At 45.6% G+C, this 19392-nt stretch overlaps 1 non-coding gene and 38 pseudogenes across 1 annotated transcript; all 39 read left to right on the top strand.

The window, feature by feature from the left end:
* Positions 1–98: 98 nt before the first annotated feature.
* Positions 99–217, top strand: LOC148269339 (5S ribosomal RNA; annotated as a pseudogene).
* Positions 218–425: 208 nt separating this feature from the next.
* LOC148269338 (5S ribosomal RNA) lies at positions 426–544 on the top strand (annotated as a pseudogene).
* A 206-nt stretch (positions 545–750) lies between these two features.
* LOC148269337 (5S ribosomal RNA) lies at positions 751–870 on the top strand (annotated as a pseudogene).
* Positions 871–1061: 191 nt separating this feature from the next.
* Positions 1062–1180, top strand: LOC148269336 (5S ribosomal RNA; annotated as a pseudogene).
* A 206-nt stretch (positions 1181–1386) lies between these two features.
* On the top strand, positions 1387–1505 carry LOC148269335 (5S ribosomal RNA; annotated as a pseudogene).
* Positions 1506–1774: 269 nt separating this feature from the next.
* On the top strand, positions 1775–1893 carry LOC148269334 (5S ribosomal RNA; annotated as a pseudogene).
* Positions 1894–2779: 886 nt separating this feature from the next.
* Positions 2780–2898, top strand: LOC148269333 (5S ribosomal RNA; annotated as a pseudogene).
* Positions 2899–3458: 560 nt separating this feature from the next.
* LOC148269332 (5S ribosomal RNA) lies at positions 3459–3577 on the top strand (annotated as a pseudogene).
* Positions 3578–4166: 589 nt separating this feature from the next.
* LOC148269331 (5S ribosomal RNA) lies at positions 4167–4285 on the top strand (annotated as a pseudogene).
* A 560-nt stretch (positions 4286–4845) lies between these two features.
* On the top strand, positions 4846–4964 carry LOC148269330 (5S ribosomal RNA; annotated as a pseudogene).
* A 204-nt stretch (positions 4965–5168) lies between these two features.
* On the top strand, positions 5169–5287 carry LOC148269329 (5S ribosomal RNA; annotated as a pseudogene).
* Positions 5288–5788: 501 nt separating this feature from the next.
* LOC148269328 (5S ribosomal RNA) lies at positions 5789–5907 on the top strand (annotated as a pseudogene).
* Positions 5908–6465: 558 nt separating this feature from the next.
* LOC148269327 (5S ribosomal RNA) lies at positions 6466–6584 on the top strand (annotated as a pseudogene).
* Positions 6585–6791: 207 nt separating this feature from the next.
* Positions 6792–6910, top strand: LOC148269326 (5S ribosomal RNA; annotated as a pseudogene).
* Positions 6911–7117: 207 nt separating this feature from the next.
* LOC148269325 (5S ribosomal RNA) lies at positions 7118–7236 on the top strand (annotated as a pseudogene).
* Positions 7237–7442: 206 nt separating this feature from the next.
* Positions 7443–7560, top strand: LOC148269324 (5S ribosomal RNA; annotated as a pseudogene).
* A 207-nt stretch (positions 7561–7767) lies between these two features.
* Positions 7768–7886, top strand: LOC148269323 (5S ribosomal RNA; annotated as a pseudogene).
* A 561-nt stretch (positions 7887–8447) lies between these two features.
* LOC148269322 (5S ribosomal RNA) lies at positions 8448–8566 on the top strand (annotated as a pseudogene).
* Positions 8567–9127: 561 nt separating this feature from the next.
* LOC148269321 (5S ribosomal RNA) lies at positions 9128–9246 on the top strand (annotated as a pseudogene).
* A 207-nt stretch (positions 9247–9453) lies between these two features.
* LOC148269320 (5S ribosomal RNA) lies at positions 9454–9572 on the top strand (annotated as a pseudogene).
* Positions 9573–10038: 466 nt separating this feature from the next.
* LOC148269319 (5S ribosomal RNA) lies at positions 10039–10152 on the top strand (annotated as a pseudogene).
* An 846-nt stretch (positions 10153–10998) lies between these two features.
* Positions 10999–11117, top strand: LOC148269318 (5S ribosomal RNA; annotated as a pseudogene).
* Positions 11118–11323: 206 nt separating this feature from the next.
* LOC148269317 (5S ribosomal RNA) lies at positions 11324–11442 on the top strand (annotated as a pseudogene).
* Positions 11443–11647: 205 nt separating this feature from the next.
* LOC148269316 (5S ribosomal RNA) lies at positions 11648–11766 on the top strand (annotated as a pseudogene).
* Positions 11767–11972: 206 nt separating this feature from the next.
* On the top strand, positions 11973–12091 carry LOC148269315 (5S ribosomal RNA; annotated as a pseudogene).
* A 206-nt stretch (positions 12092–12297) lies between these two features.
* LOC148269314 (5S ribosomal RNA) lies at positions 12298–12411 on the top strand (annotated as a pseudogene).
* Positions 12412–12971: 560 nt separating this feature from the next.
* LOC148269313 (5S ribosomal RNA) lies at positions 12972–13090 on the top strand (annotated as a pseudogene).
* A 206-nt stretch (positions 13091–13296) lies between these two features.
* On the top strand, positions 13297–13415 carry LOC148269312 (5S ribosomal RNA; annotated as a pseudogene).
* A 206-nt stretch (positions 13416–13621) lies between these two features.
* On the top strand, positions 13622–13740 carry LOC148269311 (5S ribosomal RNA; annotated as a pseudogene).
* Positions 13741–14459: 719 nt separating this feature from the next.
* On the top strand, positions 14460–14577 carry LOC148269310 (5S ribosomal RNA; annotated as a pseudogene).
* Positions 14578–15105: 528 nt separating this feature from the next.
* On the top strand, positions 15106–15224 carry LOC148269309 (5S ribosomal RNA; annotated as a pseudogene).
* A 559-nt stretch (positions 15225–15783) lies between these two features.
* On the top strand, positions 15784–15902 carry LOC148269308 (5S ribosomal RNA; annotated as a pseudogene).
* Positions 15903–16108: 206 nt separating this feature from the next.
* LOC148269307 (5S ribosomal RNA) lies at positions 16109–16227 on the top strand (annotated as a pseudogene).
* Positions 16228–16434: 207 nt separating this feature from the next.
* On the top strand, positions 16435–16553 carry LOC148269306 (5S ribosomal RNA). The gene has a single exon (XR_015816162.1). It is a non-coding gene; the product is annotated as a 5S ribosomal RNA (ribosomal RNA).
* Positions 16554–17114: 561 nt separating this feature from the next.
* On the top strand, positions 17115–17233 carry LOC148269305 (5S ribosomal RNA; annotated as a pseudogene).
* A 206-nt stretch (positions 17234–17439) lies between these two features.
* LOC148269304 (5S ribosomal RNA) lies at positions 17440–17558 on the top strand (annotated as a pseudogene).
* Positions 17559–18106: 548 nt separating this feature from the next.
* Positions 18107–18225, top strand: LOC148269303 (5S ribosomal RNA; annotated as a pseudogene).
* Positions 18226–18431: 206 nt separating this feature from the next.
* On the top strand, positions 18432–18550 carry LOC148269302 (5S ribosomal RNA; annotated as a pseudogene).
* Positions 18551–19077: 527 nt separating this feature from the next.
* Positions 19078–19196, top strand: LOC148269301 (5S ribosomal RNA; annotated as a pseudogene).
* The last annotated feature ends 196 nt before the right edge of the window (positions 19197–19392 follow it).

Raw genomic sequence — 19392 nt, 5'->3', positions numbered from 1 at the left:
CGAGAAGAAGAGGTGCAGTGTGAACGCACAAGGAAACAAATGACGGGAGGGACGAGGGAAGGAGAAGGAGTGTGTGTATTTTCAGCACAAAATGAAACAGGTGCGATCATACCAGCACAAATGCACCGGATCTCATTAGAACTCCGCAGTTAAGTGTGTTTTGGCGAAAGTAGTACAAGGATGGGTTACCTTATGGGAAGTTCTCGTTTTGTACCCATTTTTTTTTTTCAGATGGGTCGTTCGACTTTACTTGCGACTGGAACTATGGTCCACTAGTTTATACGCAAATGTGAGTCAAGACGTAGGAGCATTTTAATTGATATTAGAACAAGAAGGAGATGTGAAGTATGAACGCACCAGGAAACAAATGACGGGAGGGGGAAGAAAGGAGAAGGAGTGTATGTATTTGCAGTGCGAAATGAAACAAGTGTGATCATGCCAGCACTTATGCACCGGATCCAATCAGGACTCCGCAGTTAAGTGTGCTTTGGCGAGAGTAGTACTCAGATGGGTGACCTCCTTGGAAGTTCTCGTGTTGCACCCATTTTTTTTTGGATGGGTCGTTCGACGTTACGCGGGAATGGAATTATGAACCGTTGGTTCATTCGCAAAGGTGAGTCACGGTGCCGGGGCATTTTACTGTATATTAGAATAAGAAAGAGAGATGCAGAGTGCACGCACAATGAAACAAATGACGGGAGGGGGGATGGAATGAGAAAGAGTGTATGTATTTGCAGCACAGAATGAAACATGAGCGATCATACCAGCACTAATACAACGGATTCTATTAGAACTCCGCAAGTTAAGGGTGCTTGGGCAAGAGTAGTACTAGGATGGGTGACCTCCTGCGAAGTCCTCGTGACGCACTAATTTTTTTTCAGATAGGTCGTTCGACGTTACGTGCGACTGGAACTATGGTCCGTTGGTTTATACGCAAATGTGAGTCAAGAAGCAAGGGCATTTTAATCGATATTAGAACGAGAATGAGAGGTGCAGTGTGAGCGCGCAAGGAAACAAATGATGGGATAAGGAGTGTATGTATTTACAGCTCGAAATGAAACAGGTGCGATCATACCAGCACAAATGCACCGGATCCCATCAGAACTCCGTTGTTAAGTGTGCTTTGGCGAAAGTAGTACAAGGATGGATTACCTCCTGGGAAGTTCTCGTGTTGCACCCTTTTTTTTTCAGATGGGTCGTTCGACGTTACGCGCGACTGAAACTATGTTCCGTTGGTTTATACGCAAATGTGAGTCAAGAAGCAGGGGCATTTTAATCGATATTAGAACGAGAAGGAGAGGTGTAGTGTGAACGCACAAGGAAACAAATGATGGGAGGGGGGTGGGAAGGAGAAGGAGTGTATGTATTTTCAGCACGAAATGAAACAGGTGCGATCATACCAGCATAAATGCACCGGATCCCATCAGAACTCCACAGTTAAGTGTACTTTGGCAAAAGTAGTACAAGGATGGGTTACCTCCTGGTAAGTTCTAGTGTTGCACCCATTTTTTTTTTCAGATGGGTCGTTCGATGTTACGAGCGACTGAAACTATTGTCTGCTGGTTTATACACAAATGGGAGTCAAGAAGCATGGGCATTTTAATCGATATTATAACGAGAAGGAGAGGTGCAGTGTGAACGGACAAGGAATCAAATGATGGGAGGGGGGAGAGAAGGAGAAGGAGTATATATATTTTCAGCACGAAAGGAAAAATTTGATGGGAGGGGGGAGAGAAGGAGAAGGAGTGTATGTATTTTCAGCATGAAATGAAACAAGTGTGATCATATCAACACAAATGCACCGGATCCCATCAGAACTCCGCAGTTAAGTGTGCTTTGGTGAAAGTAGTACAAGGATGGGTTACCTCCTAGGAAGTTTTCTTGTTGCACCCATTTTTTTTTCAGATGGGTCGTCCGACGTTACGCGCTACTGTAACTATGGTCTGTTGGATTATACGCAAATGTGAGTCAAGACGCAGGGGCATTTTAATTGATATTAGAACGAGAAGGAGAGGTGAAGTGTGAACGCACCAGGAAACAAATGACGGGAGGGGGAAGAAAGGAGAAGGAGTGTATGTATTTGCAGCGCAAAATGAAACATGAGCGATCGTACCAGCACTAATGCACCGGATCCCATCAGAACTCCGTAGTTAAGTGTGCTTGGGAGAGAGTAGTACTCAGATTTGTGACCTCCTGGGAATTCCTCGTTTTGCACCCATTTTTTTTCGGATGGGTCGTTCGACGTTAGGCACGAATGGAATTATGAACTGGTGGTTCATTCGCAAAGGTGAGTCACGGTGCCGGGGCATTTTACTTGATATTAGAACGAGAAGGAGAGATATACAGTGCACGCATAAGGAAACAAATGACGGGAGGGGGGACGGAAGGAGAAAGAGTGTATGTATTTGCAGCGCAGAATGAAACATGAGCGATCATACCTGAACTAATGCAACTGATTCTATCAGAACTCCACAAGTTAAGGGTGCTTGGGCGAGAGTAGTAGTTGGATGGGTGACCTCCTGCGAAGTCCTTATATTTCACATATTTTCTTGGGAAGTCCTCGTGTTGCACCTATTTTTTTGCAGAAGATTCTTTCGACGTTACGTACGACTTGAATTATGGTCCGCAGGTTTATTCGCAAATATGAGTCACGGTGCCGTGGCATTATACGTGATATTTGAATGAGAACGGGAGGTGTAGTGCGCACGCACAAGGAAATAAATGACGGAAGGGGGAAGAAAGAAGAAGGAGTGTATGTATTTGAAGCGGAAAACTAAACAGGTGCAATCATACCAGCACTAAAGCACCAGATCCCATCAGAACTTCGGAGTTAACTGTGTTTAGGCGAGAGTAGTACTTGGATGGGTGACCTACTGGGAAGTCCTCGTGCTGCACCCATTTTTTTTCGGATGGGTTGTTCGACATTATGCGCGAATAGAATTATGAACCGCTGGTTCGTTCACAAAGGTGAGTCACGGTGCCGGGGTATTTTACTTGATATTAGAACGAGAAGGAGAGATGCAAAGTGCACGCACAAGGAACAAATGACGGGAGGGGGGATGGAACGAGAAAGAGTGTATGTATTTGCAGCGCAGAATGAAACATGAGTGATCATACCAGCACTAATGCAACTGATTCTATCAGAACTCCGCAAGTTAAGGGTGCTTGGGCGAGAGTAGTACTAGGATGGGTGACCTCCTGCGAAGTCCTTATATTTCACCCATTTTCTTGGAAAGTCCACGTGTTGCACCAATTTTTTTACAGATGATTCTTTCGACGTTGCGCGCAACTTGAATTATAGTCCGCAGGTTTATTCGCAAATGTGAGACACGGCGCCGTGGCATTTTACTTGATATTAGAACGAGAATGGGAGGTGCAGTGCGCACGCACAAAGAAACAAATGACGGGAGGGGGAGGAAAGGAGAAGGAGTGTATGTATTTGCAGTGCGGAATTAAACAGGTGCGATCATACCAGCATAAATGCATAGGATCCCATCAGAACTCCGCAGTTAAGGGTGCTTAGGTGAGAGTAGTACTAGGATGGGTGACCTCCTGCGAAGTCCTTATATTTCATCCGTTTTCTTGGGAAGTACTCGTGTTGCACCCATTTTTGTGCAGATGATTCTTTCGACGTTACTTGAGACTTAAATTATGGTCCTCAGTTTTATTCGCAAATATGAGTCACGGTGCCGTTGCATTTTACTTGATATTAGAACGAGAATGGGAGGTGCAGTGCGCACGCACAAGGAAACAAATGACAGGAGTGGGAAGAAAGGAGAAGGAGTGTATGTATTTGCACCGCGAAATTAAACAGGTGCGATCGTACCAGCACTAATCCAACAGATTCTATCAGAACTCCGCAGTTAAGTGTGCTTGGGCAAGAGTAGTACTAGGATGGGTGACCTCCAGCGAAGTCCTTATATTTCACCCATTTTCTTGGAAAGTCCACGTGTTGTACCGATTTTTTTACAGATGATTCTTTCGACGTTACGCGCGACTTGAATTATGGTTCGCAGGTTTATTCGCAAATGTGAGATACGGCACCGTGGCATTTTACTTGATATTAGAACGAGAATGGAAGGTGCAGTGCGCACGCAAAAGGAAACAAATGACGGGAGCGGGAGGAAAGGAGAAGTAGTGTATGTATTGGTAGCGCGAAATGAAACAGGTGCGATCATGCCAGCACTAATGCACCAGATCCCATAAGAACTCCGCAGTTAACTGTGCTTGGGCGAGAGTAGTATTCGGATGGGTGTACTCCTCGGAAGTCCTCGTGTTGCACCCATTTTTTTCGGATGGGTCGTTCGACGGTACGCGCGAATGGAATTATGAACCGCTGGTTCATTCGCAAAGGTGAGTCACGGTACCGGGGCATTTTACTTGATATTAGAACGAGAAGGAGAGATGCAGTGTGCACGCACAAGGAACTAAATTACGGGAGGGGGGATGGAAGGAAAAAGAGTGTATGTATTTGCAGCGCATAATGAAACATTAGCGATCATACCAGCACTAATGCAACGGATTCTATCAGAACTTCGTAAGTTAAGGGTGCTTGGGCTAGAGTAGTACTAGGATGGGTGACCTCCGGCGAAGTCCTTATATTTCACCCATTTTCTTGGAAAGCCCTCGTGTTGTACCGATTTTTTTACAGATGATTCTTTCGACGTTACGCGCGACTTGAATTATAGTCCATAGGTTTATTCGCAAATGTGAGTCACGGCGCCGTGACATTTTACTTGATATTAGAATGAGAACAGGATGTGCAGTGCGCACGCACAACGAAACAAATGACGGGAGGGAGAGGAAAGGAGAATGATTGTATGTATTTATAGCGCGAAATTAAACAGGTGCGATCATACCAGCACTAATTCACCAGATCCCATCAGAACTCCGCAGTTAAGTGTGCTTGGGCGAGAGTAGTACTCGGATGGGTGACATCCTGAGAAGTCCTCGTGTCGCACCAATTTTTTTTAGACGAGTCATTCGACGTTATGCGTGACTGGAACTATGGTCATCTGAATTATACGCAAATGTGAGTCAATAAGCAGGGGCATTTTAATCGATATTAGAACGAGAAAGAGAGGTGTAGTAAGAACGCACAAGGAAACAAATGATGGGAGGGGGAGGGAAGGAGAAGGAGTGTATGTATTTTCAGCACAAAATGAAAGAGGTGCGATCATACCAGTACAAATGCACCGGATCCCATCATTACTCCGCAGTTAAGTGTGCTTTGGCGAAAGTAGTACTCGGATTGGTGACCTCCTGGGAATTCCTCGTTTTGCACCCATTTTTTTTCGGATAGGTCGTTCGACGTTAGACATGAATGGAATTATGAACTGCTGGTTCATTCGCAAAGGTGAGTCACGGTGCCGGGGCATTTCACTTGATATTAGAACGAGAATGATAGGTGAAGTGTGAACGCACTAGGAAACAAATGACGGGAGGGGGAAGAGAGGAGAAGTAGTGTATTTATTTGCAGCGCGAAAGGAAACATGTACGATCATACCAGCACTAATGCACCAGCTCCCATCAGAACACTACAGTTAAGTGTGCTTGGGCGAGAGTAGTCCTCGTGTTGCACCTATTTTTTTGCAGATGATTCTTTCGACGTTACGCGTGACTTGAATTATAATCTGCCGGTTTATTCGCAAATGTGAGTCACAGCGCCGTGGCAATTTACTTGATATTAGAACGAGAACGGGAGGTGCAGTGCGCACGCACAAGGAAACAAATGACAGGAGGGGGAAGAAAGGAGAAGGAGTGTATGTATTTGCAGCCAAAATTAAATAGGTGCGATCATGCCAGCATTAATGCACCGGATATCATCAGAACTCTACAGTTAAGTGTGCTTGGGCGAGAGTAGTTCTTGGATGGGTGACCTCCTGGGAAGTCTTCGTGTCGTACCAATTTTTTTTCAGACGGGTCGTTCCACGTTATGTGCAACTGGAACTATGGTCAGCTGGTTTATACGCAAATGTGAGTCAAGAAGAAGGGGCATTTTAATCGATATTAGAACGAGAAGGAGAGGTGTAGTCGATATTAGAACGAGAAGGAGAGGTGTAGTGTGAACGCACAAGGAAACAAACGATGGGAGGGGGGAGAGAAGGAAAAGGAGTGTATATATTTTCAGCACAAAATGAAACAGGTGCGATCATACCAGCACAAATGCACCGGATTCCATCAGTACTCCCCAGTTAAGTGTGCTTTGGCGAAAGTAGTACAAGGATGAGTTACCTCCTTGGAAGTTCTCGTGTTGAACCAATTTTTTTTTCAGATGGGTCATTCGACATTACGCGCGACTAGAACTATGGTCCGCTGGTTTATACGCAAATGTGAGTCAAGACGCAGGGGCATTTTTACTGATATTAGAACGAGAAGGAGAGGTGAAGCGTGAACGCACCAGGAAACAAATGACGGGAGGGGGAAGAAAGGAGGAGTGTATTTATTTACAGTGCGAAATGAAACAGGTACGATCATACCAGCACTAATGAACCGGATCCCATCAGAACTCCGTAGTTAAGTGTGCTTGGGCGAGAGTAGTACTCGGATGGGTGACCTCCTAGGGAGTTCTTGTGTTGCACCAATTTTTTTTTCGGATGGGTCGTTCGACATGACGCGCGAATGGAATTATGAACTGCTAGTTCATTCGCAAAGGTGAGTCAAGAAGCATGGGCATTTTAATCGATATTAGAACGAGAATTAGAGGTGCAGTGTGAACGCACAAGGAAACAAATGATGGGAGGGGGGAGAGAAGGAGAAGGAATGTATGCATTTTCAGCACGAAATGAAACAGGTGCGATTATACCAGCACAAATGCACCGGATCCCATCAGAACTCCGCAGTTAAGTGTGCTTTGGCGAAAGTAGTACAAGGATGGATTACCTCCTGGGAAGTTCTCACCTTGCACCCATTTTTTTTTTCAGATGGGTCATTCGACTTTACGCGCGACTGGAACTATGGTCCGGTGGTTTATACGCAAATGTGAGTTAAGACACAAGGGCATTTTAATTGATATTAGAACGAGAACGGGAGGTGAAGTTTGAACGCACCAGGAAACAAATGACGGGAGGGGCAAGAAAGGACATGGAGTGTATGTATTTGCAGCGCGCAATTAAACAGGAGCGATCATACCAGCACTAATGCACCAGATACCATCAAAACTCCGCAGTTAAGTTTGCTTGGGCGAGAGTAGTACTCGGATGGGTGACCTCCTGGGAAGTCCTCATGTCGCACTAATTTTTTTTCAGACGGGTCGTTCGATGTTACGCGCGACTGGAACTATGGTCCGCTGGTTTATACACAAATGTGAGTCAAGAAGCAGGAGAATTTTAATCGATATTAGAACGAGAATGAGAGGTGCAGTGTGAACGCACAAGGAAACAAATTATGGGAGGGGGGAGGGAAGGAGAAGGAGTGTATGTATTTTCAGCACGAAATGAAACAGGTGCGATCATACCAGCACAGATGCACCGGATCCCATCAGAACTCTGTAGTTAAGTGTGCTTTGGCGAAAGTAGTACAAGGATGAGTTACCTCCTGGAAGTTCTCGTGTTGCACCCATTTTTTTTTTCAGATGGGTCGTTCTACGTTACGCGCGACTGGAACTATGGTCCGCTGGTTTATACGTAAATATGAGTCAAGATGCAGGGGCATTTTAATTGATATTAGAACGAGAAGAAGAGGTGAAGTGTGAACGCACTAGGAAACAAATGACGGGAGGGGGAAGAAAGGAGAAGGAGTGTATGTATTTGCAGCGCGAAATGACACAGGTGCGATCATACCAGCACTAATGCACTGGATCCCATCAGAACTCTGCAGATAAGTGTGCTTGGGCGAGAGTAGTACTCAGATGGGTGACCTCCTGGGAAGTCCTCGTGTTGTAATAATTTTTTTTCGGATGGGTCGTTCGACGTTACGCACGAATGGAATTATGAATTGTTGGTTCATTCGCAAAGGTGAGTCACGGTGCCGAGGCATTTTACTTGATCTTAGAACGAGAAGGAGAGATGCAGAGTGCACGCACAAGGAAACAAATGACAGGAGAGGGGATTGAAGGAGAAAGAGTGTTTGTATTTGCAGCGCAGAATGAAACATGAGTGATCATACCAGAAGTAATGCAACGGATTCTATCAGAACTCCCCAAGTTAAGGTTGCTTGGGCGAGAGAAGTACTAGGATGGGTGACCTCCTGCGAAGTACTTACATTTCACCCATTTTCTTGGGAAGTTCTCGTGTCGCACCCATTTTTTTGCAGATGATTCTTTCGACGTTGCGCGCGACTTGAATTATGATTCGCAGATTTATTCGCAAATGTGAGTCACCGCACTGTGGCATTTTACTTGATATTAGAACGAACACGAGAGGTGCAGTGCGCACCCACAAGGAAACAAATGACGGGAGGGGGAAGAAAGGAGAAGGACTGTATGTATTTGTAGCGCGAAATTAAACAGGTGCGATCATACTAGCACTAAAGCACCGAATCCCTTCATAACTACGCAGTTAAGTGTGCTTGGGCGAGAGTAGTACTCGGATGGGTGACCTCCTGCGAAGTCCTCGTGTTGCTCCCATTCTTTTTCGGATGGGTCGTTCAATGATACACGTGAATGAAATTATGAACCGCTGATTCATTCGCAAAGGTGAGTCACGGTGCCGGGGCATTTTACTTGATATTAGAACAAGAAAGAGAGATGCAGAGTGCACGCACAAGGAAATAAATGACGGCAGGTGGGATGGAAGGAGAAAGAGTGTATGTATTTGCAGCGTAGAATGAAGCATAAGCGATCATACCAGCACTAATGCAACGGATTCTATCAGAACTCCGCAAGTTAAGGGTGCTGGGGCGAGAGTAGTACTAGGATGGGTGACCTCCTGCGAAGTCCTTATATTTCACCTATTTTTTTGGGATGTCCTCGTCTTGCACCAATTTTTTTGCAGATGATTCTTTCGACGCTACGCGCAACTTGAATTCTGGTCCGCAGGTTTATTCGTAAATGTGAGTCACGGCGCCGTGGCATTTTACTTGATATTTGAACGAGAACGGGAGGTGCAGTGCGCACGAACAAGGAAACAAATGACGGGAGGGGGAAGAAAGGAGAAGGAGTATATGTATTTGCAGCACGAAATTAAACAGGTGCGATCATACCAGCACAAATGCACTGGATCCCATTAGAACTCCGCAATTAAGTGTGCTTTGGCGAAAGTAGTACAAGGATGGGTTACCTCCTGGGAAGTTCTCGTGTTGCACCCATTTTTTTTTTCAGATGGGTCGTTCGATGTTACGCGCGACTGGAACTATGGTCCGCTGGTTTATACGCAAATGTGAGTCAAGACGCAGGGACATTTTAATTGATATTAAGACGAAAAGGAGAGGTGAAGTGTGAACGCACCAGGAAACAAATGATGGGAGGGAGAAGAAAGGAAAAGGAATGTATGTATTTGCAGCGCAAAATAAAAAATGTGCGATCATACCAGCACTAATGCACTGGATCCCATCAGAACTCCGTAGTTAAGTGTGCTTGGGCGAGAATAGTACTCGGATGGGTGACCTCCTGGAAAGTTCTCGTGTTGCACCCATTTTTTTTTGGATGGGTCGTTCGACATTACGCGCGAATGGAATTATGAACCGCTGGTTCATTCGCAAAGGTGAGTCACGGTACCGGAGAATTTTACTTGATATTAGAACGAGAAGGAGTGATGTAGAGTGCACGCACAAGGATTCTATCAGAACTCCGCAAGTTAAGGGTGCCTGGGCAAGAGTAGTACTAGGATGGGTGACCTCCTACGAAGTCCTTATATTTTACCCATTTTCCTGGGAAGTTCTCGTGTTGCACCCAATTTTTTTTTTAGATGGGCCGTTCGACGTTATGCGCGACTAGAACTATGGTCCGCTGGTTTATACGCAAATGTGAGTCAAGATGCAGGGCATTTTAATTGATATTAGAACGAGATGGAGAGGTGAAGTGTGAACGCACCAGGAAACAAATGACAGGAGGGGGAAGAAAGGAGAAGGAGCGTATGTATTTGCAGCGCGAAATTAAACAGGTGCGATCATACCAGCACTAATGCACCGGATCTGAACTCTGCGGTTAAGTGTGCTTGGGCGAGAGTAGTACTCGGATGGGTGACCTCTTGGGAAGTAATCGTGTTGCACCCATTGTTCGACGTTACGCGCGAATGGAATTATGAATAGCTGGTTCATTCGCAAAGGTGAGTCATAATGCCGGGGCATTTTACTTGATATTTGAATGAGAAAGAGAGATGCAGAGTGCACGCACAAGGAAACAAATGACGGGAGGGGGGATGGAAGGAGAAAGAGTGTATGTATTTGCAGCGCAGAATGAAACATGAGTTATCATACAAGCACTAATGCAACAGATTCTATCAGAACTCCGCAAGTTAAGGGTGATTGGGCGAGAGTAGTACTAGGATGGTTGACCTCCTGCGAAGTCCTTATATTTCACCCATTTTCTTGGGAAGTCCTCGTGTTGCACCCATTTTTTTGTAGATGATTCTTTCGACGTTACACGCGACTTGAATTATGGTCCGATGGTTTATTCGCAAATGTGAGTCACGGCGCCGTGGGATTTTACTTGATATTAGAACGAGAACGGGAGGTGCAGTGCGCAGGCACAAGGAAACAAATGACGGGAGGGCGAAGAAAGGAGAAGGAGTGTATGTATTTGCAGCGCGAAATTAAACAAGTGCGATCACACCAGCACTAATTCACCGGATCCCATCAGAACTCCGCAGTACTCGGATGGGTGACCTTCTGGGAAGTACTCGTGTCGCACCAATTTTTTCTCAGACGGGTCGTTCGACGTTACGCGCGACTAGAGCTATGGTCTACTGGTTTATATGCAAATGTTAGTCAAGAAGCAGGGGCATTTTAATCGATATTAGAACGAGAAGGAGAGGTGCAGTGGGAACGCGCAAGGAAACAAATGATGGGAAGGGGGAGAGAAGGAGAAGGAGTGTATGTATTTTCAGCACGAAATGAAACAGGTGCGATCTTACCAGCACAAATGCACCGGATCCCATCAGAACTCTGCAGGTAAGTGTGCTTTGGTGAAAGTAGTACAAGGATGGGTTACCTCCTGGGAAGTTCTCGTGTTGCACCCATTTTTTTTTCAGACAGGTCGTTCAACGTTACACACGACTGGAATTATGGTCCGCTGGTTTGTACGCAAATATGAGTCAAGACACAGGGGCATTTTAATTGATATTAGAACGAGAAGGAGAGGTGAAGTGTGAATGCACCCGGAAACAAATGACGGGATAGGGCAGAAAGAAAAAGGAGTGTATGTATTTGCAGCACGAAATGAAACAGGTGTGATCATACCAGCACTAATGCACCGTATGCCATCAGAGCTCCGCAGTTAAGTGTGCTTGGGCGAGAGTTGTACTCAGATGGGTGACCTCTTGGGAAGTCCTCGTGTTGCACCCATTTATTTTTTAATAGGTCGTTCGACGTTACGCGTGAATGGAATTATGAACCGCTGGTTCATTTGCAAAGGTGAGTCTCGGTGCTGGGGCGTTTTAATTGATATTAGAACGATAAGGAGAAATGCAGAGTGCACGCACAAGGAAACAAATGACGGGAGGGAGAAGAAAGGAGAAGGAGTGTATGTATTTGCAGCGCGAAATTAAACAGGTGCGATCATACCAGCACTAATGCACCGGATCCCATCAGAATTCCACAGTTAAGTGTGCTTGGGCGAGAGTAGTACTCGGATGGGTGACCTCCTAGGAAGTAATCGTCTCGCACCTATTTTTTTTCAGACGGGTCGTTCGACGTTACGCGCGACTGGAACTATGGTCTGCTTGTTTATACGCAAATGTGAGTCAAGAAGCAGGGGCATTTTAATCGATATTAGAACGAGAAGGAGAGGTGCAGTGTGAACGCACAAGGAAACAAATGATGGGAGGGGGGCTGGAAGGAGAAGGAGTGTATGTATTTTCAGCACGAAATGAAACAGGTGCGATCATACCAGCCCAAAGGCACCAGATCCCATCAGAGCTCTACAGTTAAGTGTGCTTTGGCGAAAGTAGTACAAGGATGGGTTACCTCCTGGGAAGTTCTCGTGATGCACTCTTTTTTTTTTCAGATGGGTCGTTCGACGTTACGCGCGACTGGAACTATGGTCCCTTAGTTTATACCCAAATGTGAGTCAAGACACGTGAGCATTTTAATTGATATTAGAACGAGAAGGAGATGTGAAGTGTGAACGCACCAGGAAACAAATGACTGGAGGGGGAAGAAAGGAGAAGGAGTGTTTGTATTTGCAGCGCGAAATGAAACAGGTGCGATCATACGAGCACTAATGCACCGGATCTGAACTCTGCAGTTAAGTGTGCTTGGGCGAGAGTGGTACTCGGATGGGTGACCTCCTGGGAAGTCCTCGTGTTGCACCTATTTTTTTTCGGATGGGTCGTTCGACGTTATGCGCGAAGGGAATTATGAATCGCTGGTTCATTCACAAAGGTGAGTCACCGTGCCGGGACATTTTACTTGATATTAGAATGAGAAGGAGAGATGCAGAGTGCACAAACAAGGAAACAAATGACGGGAGGGGGGATGGAAGGAGAAAGAGTGTATGTATTTACAGCGCAGGATGAAACATGAGCGATCATACCAGAACTAATGCAACGGATTCTATCAAAACTCCGCAGGTAAGTGTGCTTGGGCGAGAGTAGTACTAGGATGGGTGACCTCTTGCGAAGTCTTTATATTTCACCCATTATCTTGGGAAGTCCTCGTGTTGTACCAATTTTTTTGCAGATTATTCTTTCGACGTTACGCGCGACTTGAATTATGGTCCACAGGTTTATTCGCAAATGTAAGTCACAGCAACGTGGCATTTTACTTGATATTAGAATGAGAACGGGAGGTGTAGTGCGCACGCACAAGGAAACAAATGACGGGAGGGGGAAAAAATGAGAAGAAGTGTATGTATTTGCAGCGCAAAATTAAACAGGTGCGATCATACCAGTACTAATGCACCAGATCCCATAAGAACTCCACATTTAAGTGTGCTTGGGTAAAAGTAGTACTCGGATGGGTGACCTCCTGGGAAGTTCTCGTATCGCACTAATTTTTTTTCAAACGGGTCGTTCGACGCTACGCGCGACTGGAGCTATGGTCCGCTGGTTTATACGCAAATTTGAGTAAAGAAGCAAGGGTATTTTAATCGATATTAGAACGAGAAGGAGAGGTGCAGTGTGAACGCATAAGGAAATAAATGATGGGAAGGGGGAGGGAAGGAGAAGGAGTGTATGTATTTTCAGCACGAAATGAAACAGGTGCGATCATACCAGCACAAATTCACCGGATCCCATCAGAACTCCGCAGTTAAGTGTGCTTTGGCGAGAGTAGTACAAGGATGGTTCACCTCCTGGGAAGTTCTCGTGTTGCACCAATTTTTTTTTTCAGATAGGCCGTTCGACGTTACGCACAACTGGAACTATGGTCTGCTAGTTTATACGTAAATATGAGTCAGGACGCAGGGCATTTTAATTGATATTAGAACGAGAAGGAGAGGTGAAGTGTGAACGCACCAGGAAACAAATGACGGGAGGGGGAAGAAAGGAGAAGGAGTGTATGCACTTGCAGCGCAAAATGAAACAGGTGCGATCATACCAGCACTAATGCACCGGATCCCATCAGAACTCCGCTGTTAAGTGTGCCTGGGCGAGAGTAGTACTCGGATGGGTGACCTCCTAGGAAGTCCTCGTGTTGCACCCATTTTTTTTCGGATGGGTCGTTCGACGTTACACGCTAATGGAATTATAAACCGCTGGTTCATTCGCAAAGTTGAGTCATGGTGCCGGGGCATTTTACTTGATATTAGAACGAGAAGGAGAGATATAGAGTGCACGCACAAGGAAACAAATGTTGCACCCATTTTTTTTCGGATGGGTCGTTCGACATTACACGCTAATGGAATTATGAACCGCTGGTTCATTCGCAAAGGTGACTCACAGTGCCGGGGCATTTTACTTGATATTAGAACGGGAAGGAGAGATGCAGAGTGCACGCACAAGGAAACAAATGACGGGAGGGGGGATGGAAGGAGAAAGAGTATATGTATTTGCAGCACAAAATGAAACATGAGAGATCATACCAGCAATAATGCAATGGATTTTATCAGAACTCCGTAGGTAAGCGTGATTGGGCGAGAGTAGTACTAGGATGGGTGACCTCCTAAGAAGTCCTTATATTTCACCCATTTTCTTGGGAAGTCCTCGTGTTGCACTCATTTTTTTGTAGATGATTCTTTCGACATTACGCGCGACTTGAATTATGGTCCGCAGGTTTATTCGCAAATGTGAGTCACGGTGCTGTGGCATTTTACTCGATATTAGAACGAGAACGGGAGGTGCAGTGCGCACGCAGAAGGAAACAAATGATGGGAGGTGGAAGAAAGGAGAAGGAGTGTATGTATTTGCAGCGTGAAATAAACCAAGTGCGATCATATCAGCACTAATGCACCGGATCCCCTCAGAACTCCGCAGTTAAGTGTGCTTGGGCGAGAGTAGTACTCGGATGGGTGTCCTCCTGGAAGTAGTCGTGTCGCACCAATTTTTTTTCAGATGGGTCGTTCGAAGTTACACGCGACTGGAACTATGGTCTGCTGGTTTATACGCAAATGTGAATCAAGAAGCAAGGGCATTTTAATCGATATTAGAACGATAAGGAGAGGTGCAGTTTGAATGCACAAGGAAACAAATGATGTGAGGGGGGAGGGAAGGAGGAGTGTATGTATTTGCATTGCAAAATTAAACAGGTTCGATCGTACCAGTACTAATGCACCGGATCCCATCAGAACTGCACAGTTAAGTGTGCTTGGGTGAGAGTAGTACTCAAATGGGTGACCTTTTGGGAAGTCCTCGTGTCACACCAATTTTTTTTCAAACGGGTCATTCGACGCTACGCGCGACTGGAGCTATGGTCCGCTGGTTTATACGCAAATGTGAGTCAAGAAGCAGGGGTATTTTAATCGATATTAGAACGAGAAGGAGAGGTGCAGTGTGAACACACAAGGAGACAAATGATGGAAGGGGGGAGGGAAGGAGAAGGAGTGTATGTATTTTCAGCACGAAATGAAATAGGTGCGATCATACCTGCACAAATTCACCGGATCCCATCAGAACTCCGCAGTTAAGTGTGCTTTGGTGAGAGTAGTACTCGGATGGGTGACCTCTTGGGAAGTCCTCGTGTTGCACCCATTTTTTTCGGATGGGTCGTTCGACATTACACACTAATGGAATTATGAACTGTTGGTTCATTCGCAAAGGTGACTCACGGTGCCGGGGCATTTTACTTGATATTAGAACGAGAAGGAGAGATGCAGAGTGCACGCACAAGGAAATAAATGACGGGAGGGGGGATAGAAGGAGAAAGAGTGTATGTTTTTGCAGCACAGAATGAAACATGAGAGATCATACCAGCAGCAATGCAACGGATTCTATCAGAACTCCGCAGGTAAGCGTGCTTGGGCGAGAGTAGTTCTAGGATGGGTGATCTCCTGCGAAGTCCTTATATTTCACCCGTTTTCTTGGGAAGTACTCGTGTTGCACCCATTTTTTTACAGATGATTCTTTCTTCGTTACGCGTGACTTGAATTATGGTCCGCATGTTTATTCGCAAATGTGAGTCACGATGTCGTGGTATTTTACTTGATATTAGAACGAGAACGGGAGGTGCAGTGCGCACGAAGAAGGAAACAAATGACGGGAGGGGGGAAATAAGAGAAGGAGTTTATGTATTTGCAGCGCGAAAATAAACGGGTGCGATCATACCAGCACTAATGCACTGGATCCCATCAGAACTCCGCAGTTAAGTATGGTTGGGCGAGAGTAGTACTCGGATGGGTGACCTCCTGGGAAGTACTCGTGTCGCACCAATTCTTTTTCAGACGGGTCGTTCGACGTTATGCGAAACTGGAACTATGGTCTGTTGGTTTATACGCAAATGTGATTCAAGAAGCAGGAGCATTTTAATCGATATTAGAACGAGAAGGAGAGGTATAGTCTGAACGCACAAGGAAACAAATTATGGGAGGGGGGAGGGAAGGAGAAGGAGTGTATGTATTTACAGTGCAAAATTAAACAGGTTCGATCGTACCAGTACTAATGCACCGGATCCCATCAGAACTGCACAGTTAAGTGTGCTTGGGTGAGAGTAGTACAAGGATGGGTTATCTCTTGGGAAGTTCTCGTGTTGCACCTATTTTTTTTTTCAGATGGGTCGTTCGACATGACACGCGACTGGAACTATGGTCCGCTGGTTTATACGCAAATGTGAGTCAAGACGCAGAGACATTTTAATTGATATTAGAACGAGAATGAGAGGTGAAGTGTAAACGCACGAGGAAACAAATGATGGGAGGGGGAAGAAAGGAGAAGGAGTGTATGTATTTGCAGCGCCAAATGAAACAGGTGCGATCATACCAGCATTAATGCACCGGATCCCATCAGAACTCCGCAGTTAAGTGTGCTTGGGCGGGAGTAGTACTAGTATGGGTGACCTCCTGGGAAGTCCTCGTGTTGTACCTATTTTTTTTCGGATGGGTCGTTCAACGTTACGCGCGAATGGAATTATGAACCGCTGGTTCATTCGTAAAGGTGAGTCACGATGCCGGAGCATTTTACTTGATATTAGAACGAGAATGAGAGATGCAGAGAGCACGCACAAGAAACAAATGACGGGAGGGGGGATGGAAGGAGAAAGAGTGTATGTATTTACAGCGCAGAATGAAACATGAGCGATCATACCAGCACTAATGCAACGGATTCTATCAGAACTCCGCAAGTCAAGGGTGCTTGGGCGAGAGTAGTACTAGGATGGGTGACCTCCTGCGAAGTCCTTATATTTCACCCATTTTCTTAGGAAGTCCTCGTGTTGCACCCATTTTTTTGCAGATGATTCTTTCGACGTTGCGCGCGACTTGAATTATGGTCCGCAGGTTTATTTGAAATTTGTGAGTCATGGCGTCGTGACATTTTACTTGATATTTGAACGAGAACGGGAGGTGGAATGCGCACGCACAAGGAAACAAATGATGGGAGTGGGAAGAAAGGAGAAGGAATGTATGTATTTGTAGCGCGAAATTAAATAGGTGCGATCATACCAACACTAATGCACCGGATCCCATTAGAACTTCGCAGTTATGTTTTCTTGGGCGAGAGTAGTACTCGGATGGGTGACCTCCTAGGAAGTCCTCGTGTTGCACCAATTTTTTTTCAGACCGGTCAGTCGATGTTACGCGCGACTGGAATTACGGTCCGCTAGTATATACGTAAATGTGAGTCAAGAAGCAGGGGCATTTTAATCGATATTAGAATAAGAAGGAGAGGTGCAGTGTGAACGCACATAGAAAACTATAATGGGAGGGGGGAGGGAAGGAGAAGGAGTGTATGTATATTCAGCACGAAATGAAACAGGTGCGATCATACCAGCACAAATGCACCGAATCCCATCAGAACTATGCAGTTAAGTGTGCTTTGGCGAAAGTAGTACAAGGATGGGTTACCTCCTGGGAAGTTTTAGTGTTCCACCCATTTTTTTTTTCAGATGGGTCGTTTGACGTTATGAGCGATTGGAACTATGGTCCACTGGTTTATACGCAAATGTGAGTCAAGACACCGTGGCATTTTACTTGATATTAGAATGAGAATGAGAGATACAGAGTGCACGCACAAGGAAACAAATGATGGGAGGGGGAATGTAATGATTTACAGTGCAGAATGAAACATGAGCGATCATACCAGCACTAATGCAACCGATTCTATCATAACTCTGCAAGTTAAGGGTGCTTGGGCGAGTGTATTAGTAGGATGGGTGACCTTTTGCGAAGTCCTTATATTTCACCCATTTTATTGGGAAGTCCTCGTGTTACACCCATTTTTTTGCAGATGATTCTTTCGACGTTATACGCGACTTGAATTATGGTCCGCAGGTTTATTCACAAATGTGAGTCATGGCACCGTGGCATTTTACTTGATATTAGAACGAGAACGGGAGGTGCAGTTCGCACGCACAAGGAAACAAATGACGGGAGGGGGGAGAAAGGAGAATGAGTGTATGTATTTGCGGCGCGAAATTAAACTGGTGCAATCATACCAGCACTAATGCACCGGATCCCATCAGAACTCCGCAGTTAAGTGTGCTTGGGCGAGAGTAGTACTCGGATTGGTGACCTCTTGGGAAGTTCTCGTGTCGCACTAATTTTTTTTCAGACGGGTCGTTCGACGTTACGTGCGGCTGGAATTACGGTCCGCTGGTTTATACGCAAATGTGAGTCAAGAAGCAGAGGCATTTTAATCGATATTGGAACGAGAAGGAGAGGTGCAGTGTGAACGCACATGGAAACAAATGATGGGAGGGGGGAGGGAAGGAGAAGGAGTGTATGTATTTTCAGCACGAAATGAAACAGGTGCGATCATACCAGCACAAATGCACCGTATCCCATCAGAACTCCGCAGTTAAGTGTGCTTTGGCAAAAGTAGTACAAGGATGGGTTACCTCCTGGGAAGTTCTCGTGTTACACCCCTTTTTTTTCAGATGGGTCGTTCGACGTAACGCGCGACTGGAACTATTGTCAGCTGGTTTATACGCAAATGTGAGTCAAGACGCAGGGGCATTTTAATTTATATTAGAACGAGAAGGAGAGGTGAAGTGTGAACGCATAAGGAAACAAATGACGGGAGGGGGAAGAAAGGAGAAGGAGTGTATGTATTTGCAGCGCAAAATGAAACAGGTGGGATCATACTAGCAGTAATGTACCGAATCCCATCAGAACTCCGCAGTTAAGTGTGCTTGGGCGAGAGTAGTACTCGGATAGGTGACCTCCTGGGAAATCTTGTTGCACCCATTATTTTTCGGATGGGTTGTTCGACGTTACGTGCGGCTGGAACTTCGGTCCACTGGTTTATACGCAAATGTGAGTCAAGAAGCAGCGGCATTTTAATCGATATTAGAACGAGAAGGAGAGGTGTAGTGTGAACGCACAAGGAAACAAATGATGGGAGGGGGGAGGGAAGGAGAAGGAGTGTATATATTTTAAGCACAAAATGAAACAGGTGCAGGCATACCAGCACAAATGCACCAGATCCCATCAGAACTCTGCAGCTAAGTGTGCTTTGGCGAAAGTAGTACAAGGATGGGTTACCTCCTGGGAAGTTCTCTTGTTACACCCTTTTTTTTTCAGATGGGCCGTTCGACGTTACGCGCGACTGTAACTATGGTCCGCTGGTTCATACGCAAATGTGAGTCAAGACGCAGGGACATTTTAATTGATATTATAACGAGAAGGAGAGGTGAAGTGTGAACGCACCAGGAAACAAAAGACGCGAGGGGGATGGAAGGAGAAAGAGTGTATGTATTTACAGCGCA

This window comes from Carica papaya, chromosome 1, assembly GCF_054855325.1.
Source record: "Carica papaya isolate Zhongbai chromosome 1, ASM5485532v1, whole genome shotgun sequence".
Taxonomy (NCBI): Eukaryota; Viridiplantae; Streptophyta; class Magnoliopsida; order Brassicales; family Caricaceae; genus Carica; species Carica papaya.
The sequence above is the reverse complement of the archived record's forward strand: the minus strand, read 5'-3'. Positions and strand labels throughout refer to the sequence as shown.